Consider the following 9,857-nt stretch of genomic DNA (forward strand, 5'->3'; position numbering starts at 1 on the left):
TCATGAGTCATTCCTCCGCTATAGTAGGATCTGTATCAGTGGACTTTGATCTGTCGGTTTAGGCGGAGGCTCAGAGCAGCTCACGCAGGCGCAGTTATGTTTATGAGCTTCATCATGAACCAATGTGACATAAAAATAAAAACATAAACATAAACATGATCATTATATATAGCTCAGAGTTTGGAGCAGCACGCTATTATATTACAAGTGTAATCATTTATTTATACATACTTAACATTAAACTTTAAAAATTCAATTCACATTTATTTGTATTTCTCTTTTCATGAAGGATGACCGTGTAATCCAACCAATCAGCTTGAAGAGATCTCTATATGGCCGTCTCTCACCTCTGTCCCTGACAGTTTTTGCAGCCAGTATCCCTCCTCCATCCCATTACTCTCAGCTAGTTTCATTTATCCCATTTAGGGGGGGGGGGGTATTCTGGGTTCGTGCTAATATTCTGAGCTCGGACAGCACACCAAATTCATGCATGCTTTACATAAAGAATGCTTTATTTGATTACCCTGTTAATGCAAACAGTTTACACTCTTGCAAAGCAGCTTTACAGGAGGACACAATGTAAAAAACACATTAAAACAATATTAAGTTTATAGTCCAGAGCAGGCATCATGTGAAGTCTGGCAGGCAGTGGCGTGTTTACCCACCACGCAAACCACGCAATTGCATGGGGCCTCGTGGGCTTGGGGGGCCCCCTACTGGCCACAAGGTGTGCAAAAGTATGTTACGTTTATTCAGAACCAAATCTAAGGTACGGATAAATCACACGCGAGCAAGAGATGTGCGAGTATGCATGTAGAATAATATTTGCATGCATCCTCGTGAGGGCACATATAGGCTACTTCATGAGCGAAACTCTACGGGAAAGCGCACCTCTGCTCAGCGCGCACAAAAGCAGCCACACAAGTGCTGGAATGAGCGCTCGCTCGACTCTCTCTGTGCTCTCGTAACTGCACAACATTCACTTGATGGTCAAGTTTACTTTAAAGAGTTTGGGCTTCACACCTGTGATTGGTGGTTTGGTATGATCGGTGACACGCATCTTTTGTTCCACACTCATACAGGTATGAATATGATAAAGACACCACGCAGGGGTATAAATAATGTCTAAAATACATAAATCATATTCTGTATCTCATCATTGTCATTAAAATCTCATCTTTAGTGTATTTCTAGTCTATATGCTTGTTGTATCTCACAGTAAGTTTGTTTTTGCAATATGAACATGAGAGTTTTGTGATTCCCATCCATAAATTCAAGCAATAACCAACTACAACTTACTGGTGTTTGTTAGTTCAGTTTGTTCGATCAGTCTGAATCTTAATCTAATGCTTCCTCTTTTTCCTCATTTAGTTTTTTTAGTAAGATGTCAGACACTGAAGTAGCAGTATTAATTACATTGTTTTAAATACATCCTATAAGACATTTGCAAGCAAAAGATATATCTGAGAGGGGCGCGAAACATTTTTTTTAAACCAAGAATTTTTGTCATACCAAACTGTAACAATTTAGTGTTATTTTAAGCACTTTAAAACAAAATAAACACGGTTTATATATATCTCACTTAATTATATACTGTATACTGCATCTTATTGTTATGCAATTCAATTGGGGGCATGGGGGGCCCTGGTTCTTGGACTTTGCATAGGGACTTTGCATAGCAATTCATCTGTTCGTTAAATCTATTTGTTCAACATAAGTGTCTCTCTTATTGTACAACATCAGTGTATGTGCTCCTGTTGTACAATATATGTCCAAAATGGCTCTCTATCTCCTATATAAAGCACATGAAAAGTCATTCCCTACATTCATACCCACAATGCACTCTGATTTTGAAGATAAACTGAATACTCATTATAGATGCGTCTCATTTTGAAGGTCACATTTGTTGGCCTCATACGGTTTATTATTTCAGGTTTAATTTCAGAAATGCAACCGTTAAATTTCAAAGAATGAAACTACAGTGATTTTATCTCATGAGAAATTAATATATATTTTTTTATGTTTTTTTACTTTTTGTTGACCAGATACCAACCCTTACGAAAATTAACCATCTTTTTTGTGTATTACTATCAGCAAATAGTTTTACTACAGTAACCAAATGGTTTTTTAAATCCATGGTTGTCAAAACCATGGTTATTTTGTGGTAACTATGTTTACTAGTTACCATGTTTTTTGGTTTTAACTGCAATAAAACTGAGGTTGAGAAAATTAGATTTTTTATTTAGCTGTTATAAAGTTTTATTATACATAAGTGAGACAACACATTGGTCAAGTCACTGTTTAGTTTGTGTTAAATGCACTTTGCTGTAATTTTGTTGTAGGTTATCAGTTTTGTTCTGTGAAGTTGATCTGTTAATCTGAATAGTTTGTTGAGGATGGTTGATGTCTTAAAATCATCTTTTGATTTGGTCCCACAGTGATAATAAAAGTGAATCTAGTTGATTTATCTGCCTCTATAACTTACAGACCCACAGATGATAAAAGTAAGATCCTCTACAGACTCTTGTTTATGTTATATTTGATTTTAAAATGAAGGATTGGGGAAATGAGAAACATTATAACTGTCTAAATGTCTTTCTAATGCTCAGTCATCCAGCAGGTGATGCTAATATCACATCTACTGTATTTAATCCAATAAACTCTATGTGTCCTCAAATGTTTATTACAGTTTATATAAAGCAACAGTCTCCATAACAGCTGATTGTATTTTACTGAAGTTTCTTCCACATTTCATGCAAAGCACTTTTGAACGCAGGATATATTCTGGATTTCCTGGAAAGACTTTAGTACAAAGCACCTTTGTTAGCTGAGAGCTTCAGGCAAACTTTATTTGAATGAGGAACAGAGCTGAATGTGACATCACAAAGACATCAATGTAAATATCAACCTGAACATTTGAATGGTGCTGTTATTTTGATCAGATTGTTCTGTAGTGACCTTTGACCTCACTGTTGAATGATACTGAGGTTCTGACATCTACACCCCATCATGGACCTGTTAGGACATCATTAGCAACGCTGGAGATTGATGGCACCACAATCATGAACAGTTTAGCTTTATTCCTGTTTTCATATTGCAGTAAAACACTTTTCTCTCATCCATTCACATCAGAAGTCTGTTTGTTTTCAGAGACTCAACAGAGAATTACTCGTGATCTTCTCCTAAAGTAACTCACACAATAATGACAACTCTTTAAATGATGTCATCATTTCATCACCATCATGTTCTTGTATTCTCTGTAAGGTGTGGTTAGGGTTAGCAGAAAATCTACATTCTGCTCATAGACTGACACACGTCAATATGCAAATAAGAGAATATCTGAATATGTAATGAGTCTTTCTAAACAAATAAACAAATGATGGGAGGTGTTGAAGATGAGATATAATATAAAAACAACTAAACACACAGACAGAGAAACAGAAGATTCAGGAGAGAAACACACAAACTTAAAAGTAAGAACTGCATTTACTTTCTCATATTATAATATTATATCTATAATTTTATAAGGATTTTGGTATTAATGTTTGATGACCTGATAGTTTTGAAAAAGAACTTTGCAATAGTACATTACAAATATACCTACAAAGAAATGTATCTTCAAATATATTGAAAGTATGCTTACAACACATTTGCACATATTTTTTACAATTAAACTTTTAACATACCTCAAAATAATTATAATTTAGTATATTTTCTAAAAGTATACTTTAGAAAAATATACTTAAAGTTAAAGTTTTGTGCAATTTTTCAAGTATACTAAATTTAAACTTATTTTAAAATGTATTTTAGATATACTTTATCGGTATGCTCAAAGTAATCATTATAATAATGCACTGACAGCATATTTCTAAAATACATTATTTAGTATTGTTTAGAAACAGTATATATTAAGTCAGCGGCGTGTTTACCATTTTGGGGGCCCTATGCAAAGTCCAAGAACCAAGGCCCCCCATGCCCCAGCATTGCCCAAGGTTTTTCAATTGAATTGCACAACAATAATATTCAGTATATAAAATTAAGTGAGATATATATAAAACGTGTTTATTTTGTTTTAAAGTGCTTAAAATAACACTAAATTGTTAAAGTTTGGTATGACAAAAATTCTTGGTTTAAAAAAAATGTACCCTCTCAGAAATTTCTTTTGCTTGCAAATGTCTTATAGGATGTATTTAAAACAATGTAATTAATACTGCAACCTCAGTGTCTGACATCTTACAAATAAAAACTAAATGAGGAAAAAGAGGAAGCATTAGATTAAGATTCAGACTGATCGAACAAACTGAACTAACAAACACCAGTAAGTTGTAGTTGGTTATTGCTTGAATTTATGGATGGGAATCACATAACTCTCATGTTCATATTGTAAAAACAAACTTACTGTGAGATACAACAAGCATATAGACTAGACATACACTAAAGATGAGATTTTAATGACAATGATGGGATACAGAATATGATTTATGTATTTTAGACATTATTTAAACCCCTGCGTGGTGTCTTTATCATGTTTATACCTGTATGAGTGTGGAACAAAAGATGCGTGTCACCGATCAAACCAAACCACCAATCACAAGTGTGAAGCCCAAAGTCTTTAAAGTAAACTTGTTCATCAAGTGAATGTTGTGCAGTTACGAGAGCACAGAGAGAGTCGAGCGAGCGCTCATTCCAGCACTTGTGTGGCTGCTTTTTGTGCGCGCTGTGCCGAGGTGCGCTCTCCCGTAGAGTTCGCTCATCTGCATGCGAATAATGTTTTGCGCGCTCGTATTCCTCACTCTCGCGTGGTTTTGTGCGCGCGACTTTTGGGTCTGATTAAACGCCATAGCCGCGCATATAATTGGTTCGCGCAGATCACTCGAGTGGCGCATTTTCGTCCTTCTTTTGATGAGGCTTCCCATACTATATGTGCCCTCGCGAGGATGCATGCAAATATTATTCTGCGTGCATACTTGCACATCTCTCGCTCGTGCGTGCTTTATCTGTGCCTTAGATTTGGGTCTGAATAAACGTAACATACTTTCGCACACCTTGTGGCCAGTAGGGGGCCCCCAAGCCCGCGAGGCCCTACGCAATTGCGTGGTTTGCGTGGTGGGTAAACACGCCACTGTATTAAGTACATTTTGAAAGTATGTGGGGTATACAAATGTATATTATGTTATGGAGAAATAACTTAAAATTACGAGAGAGCAGTATGTTCAGTTACATTTTATATTATAGGTGTATACATTTGTATACTATTAACATAAATAAGGTACACTTTAACTTCACTGTAGTCATGCATTGGATTTACCAATTAACTATGTTTTACTACAGTTAAAAAAAACATGGTTACTATACTAAAACCATAGTAACCACAAATTAACCATGGGTTTTGATTAGGAAAGGTTTTGATCCACTTCAAATGTTGACTAGTATATTTTAAATAGTTTCTTAAGCCTGTAATAAGCTCGCAGCTGATGTTTCTTTGGAAAACATAATAAAAAATATAACAACCCTCAGTGTAATGATGTCTAATTATGTGAATGTTTTATTCTTTAAATATAAAAATATTTGCCTAATTGAACACATAGGGCCCTATTTTAACGATCTTAGCGCATCGTCTAAAGCGCACGGCGCACGGTCTAAATGGGCGTGTCCGATGCCACTTTTGCTATTTTAACAACGGGAAAAATGGTTTGTGCGCCGAGCGCAGGGTCGAAAAGGGTTGTACATATTTTCCTAATGAGTAATGGGTGTGTTTTGGGTGTAACGTGCAGTAAACCAATTAGAGTCTCAGCTCTCATCCCCTTTAAAAGCCAGTTGCGCTGTCGCTGTGCGTAATCCCTATTTAGATAACGGACCTTTTAAACTGAAGAACTAAGCGGAGGAAGAAGGCCACCAGTTTAAGAATAATGTTAAAAAAGTGTTGTTTTCATTTTTATTGAATTTTTTTATTATTAAAACCTTTAAAAGCCTTTTTCTTTTTCTTAGTCATAGAAGTACAAATATCAGGCTTTGAATTGCTGTCCTAAATGTATTGATATCTTACATAATCAATGTAATCGCATAAAATGATTAGCAAATATGCAAGAAAAGGTTTGTATTCTAAAAATACAAACAAAAGATAAAGGATTTACAAACGCGCAGAGAGCCGAAGCGTTTCAGCACTAGAACAGCGCCATATGGCCGGGATTTTTTACAAAGCATTATTTAAAATGTTTCTCATCTTACCATTTCCACAGGTACAGTGTCATCATGTACAATAAATCCGTAAGATAGCATTTAAAACGTTTAAAAATAGATGCATTTGTTTAAAGCAAAGCATTTATTTACTTACCAGGCTGCAGGTGAAGCAGCTCTTTGCGCCTTCTAATGTCTCATAATTACTCCTCATTTATGTCCAAGAGACTCAATAATAATCTTTTACATTCAATCCTTTAATCTTTCATATTTAAAAGCGTTTTTGTGCTGCTGCCATTCATGTATGTGATAAGCAAACCCGCGTTGTCCTCCCGTGTTTAGGCGCATTTTACTAATGCGCTCTTTAAATAACATAAAACACATTGCGCCATTGACTTTAGACTTTAGAGCAGGTTTTTGTTGGTCAATGGCGTAGTCTATTTTAGTTGCCTCAAAATAGCAACGCACCAACAATGCGCCTGAACACACCTCGTTTTCAGACCAGAACGCCCATGGGCGCAAAAGGGGGCGCAAATGACTTTGATATTTAAACAACGTGGCGCTAAACGTGAAAATTATAATTGCGCAGGGTGGAAACTAGCAAAAGACACTTGCGTCGCGCATTGCGCTGCATTGCGCCGGGTGTAAGATAGAGCCCTTAGTGTATTGCAACTTTTTTATTATTTAATTATATAGACCGTAATGAAAGCTTTTATCACAGTGATGGCTATCAGCGGAGTCAAGTTGGATAATAAGAGTGAACCTGACCAACCTTCTGAACGAATGACTTACAGAAGGGATACACGTAGTAACGATAAGTTACAGCTTAAGGTAAAACTTAAAAAAGACCTAGAGCTAAGAAGGTTTCGGGGAACCCAGCCCAGGTCTCCTTGACAACAGCAAGTGGGCGGGTATAAGTAGCTAGTGGGCAGGCATTATTCAAATGAGCACGTATATGTCATCAGGTCCCGGAAATAACTGTAGAACTACATCTCAGGCTTTTATTGTAGTACATTAAAAATGCCTTCAGTTAAAGGAAATATCTTCCTTTAAATTAGACTTTGAGCTTTGTAACTCTGCACATCCCTTGAATGCTCAAACTACTACATTATACTGTAACTAGAGTTAAAAAGTTAAAATCCATGAAAGGGGCTCTTTAAAGTACGTATAGCATATATTATGAAGATACTTTAAAGATGGTCTCTAAATTCACCACTATCAAATTGTCAATTATTGACACATCTATTTCATCTTGAGCGAATCCCTGATACAAGTAAAATCTCATTTGTTCATCCATGCTAATTTAGCAAAATATGCTTTTGCTGTCTACAAACAAAACAACATGTTGAGTACACGTAAGCTTTAATCACATCACAAGAATACAACTTGAACACAAATCAACCAAGCAAAAATATAGTACACAAGCTCTCTTTGTTTCAAACTACCAAATTACTAATTGAGCAGCTCAACAACTGAGGTAATGTAATGAATCTACCTGTTAATACAACAAACTGTCATCTCCGCCCTTCAAAGAGTGGACACAGATTGTGAGAGATGCTGCAGAGCGGGTGGGAAATCATGAAGTGGATTACCAGAAACCATAGGTGTCATTTACACTGGGGACGCTGGGGACATGTCCCCACCACTTTTTGAAATGGCTGATTTTGTCCCCACCACTTTTTGAAAGCATTTGGTTAAAATGTTCTGAAAAATCAAACAATACCTTTGCGACATAAACTGCAAAAATGACTTTCCTACTTAGTACTTTTGTATTGTTTTCAGTAGAAATATCTCAAAATTCTAAAATCAAGATGCTTTTTCTTAATGAGCAAAATAACCTGAGAAAATAAGTCTAGTTTTTAGACAAAAAAATATACAACTTAAGTGAATTTGTGATTAAAACAAGCAAAAATATCTTCCAATGGGGTGAGACAAAAATCTAAAAATAAGATTTCTTTTTTCTTAAACACTTAATTTAAGCAAATTTTTCTCACCCCATTGGCAGATATTTTTGCTTGTTTTAGGCACAAATTCACTTAAATTGTATAGTTTTTGTCTTAAAATTTGACTTATTTTCTTAGGTCATTTTGCTCATCAAGAAAATACATCTTGATTTAAGAATTTTTAGATGATTTTACTAAAAACAAGACAAAAATACTAAGAAAGTAAGTCAGATTTTCAAGAAAAAAATTATTAGTATTTTTGTTTTGTTTTCAGTAAAAATATCTAAAAATTCTTAAATTAAGATGCTTTTTCTTGATGAGCAAAGCAACCCAAGAAAATAAGTCTAGTTTTTAGACCAAAAATATCAAATGTAAGTGATTTTGTGCATAAAACAAGCAAAAAAAAATCTGCCAATGGGGTAAGCAATTTTTTCTTGAATTTTTCTTGAATTTAGTGTTTAAGAAAAATGTTCAAGAATTTTTTTGCTTGTTTTATGCACAAAATCACTTACATTTGGTATTTTTGGTCTAAAAACTATAATTATTTTCTTAGGTCATTTTGCTCAACAAGAAAAAACATCTTAATTTAAGAATGTTTAGATATTTTAACTGAAAACAAGACAAAAATACTAAGAATTTTTTTTCTTGAAAATCATTTTTTGCAGTGTACGACTGGTTTTGTGGTCCAGGGTCACATATGTTGTTGTGTGCTTATAGTGTGTTTTCTCTTACATATATAATGAATTTCATTGTAATCATTGACTTAACATGCTGCTTCTGTTCGGTTGATCTGGTGTTGTAGGGACTGTTATGTGCAGTTGACATTGTTGAGGGTTTTATGCTGAGTATTTTTGTGTTATTGACTGGCCTACACTATGCCTATTTTTGATGCGCCGTTATTCAATATTTTTTCTTGTCCTGCTGTAATGTTTTTTCATCTGATCTTTTGTCCCCACCACTTTTCAACACAAACTGACGCCCCTGCCAGAAACAGTGGATCTTTAGACGACAAATTCTGATTCTTGAAACTTTGGCAAAAACGTGTCCCACTAAGAAAAGTGCTAATTCTGTTGGAAATTAAAAACATTTTCATGAATAAAAAGAATCAATGTTATAATCAGGGGGTCTTTTGCACATATGTAAGATTCTTTTATAGGTTTATTTTTTTTATTATTATTAATTTAATGATTATATGCTGGCCCATTGCCTACAAAATCAGCTGTCCTCGGTTAAGAGATAATCATTTCAACTTGATTAAAAAAGCCAAAAGTAATAATTGAATTGAATAATATATTTACCACATGAAAGAGTTCATTGTAATATGTATTAAAAACTACAAACAGTGAGTTTTTTAAACACTATTTACTATTATTTTGTGATTGCTCAAAATGTGTCCCACATATTCGTCACCACCGTCAGATATTTATAAAAAGCAATAAAATCAGACAACTACAGGGTCAACTGCATTCCTGAGGACCCCATTTTCAAAGCTTCAGCTTTACTGCATGCTTCAAGATCACTCAAGCTCCTGTATGTTTGATATTTTCTCTTAAACTTCTTCATATTTTTGAACACTGCTACTGTGACAACCATAACATGTCAACACCGTCATCTTTGTAAAAAAATATTAGATTAGATTATGAAATAAATGTATCATTTTTAAGAAGAGGTCTGAAGTAGCTAGCAACAGAGGGGAAACAAGATGGCTAATGTGAACAACTCATCTATTTCATGTGA

Source organism: Paramisgurnus dabryanus, chromosome 1 (assembly GCF_030506205.2).
Source record: "Paramisgurnus dabryanus chromosome 1, PD_genome_1.1, whole genome shotgun sequence".
NCBI classification, from domain to species: domain Eukaryota; kingdom Metazoa; phylum Chordata; class Actinopteri; order Cypriniformes; family Cobitidae; genus Paramisgurnus; species Paramisgurnus dabryanus.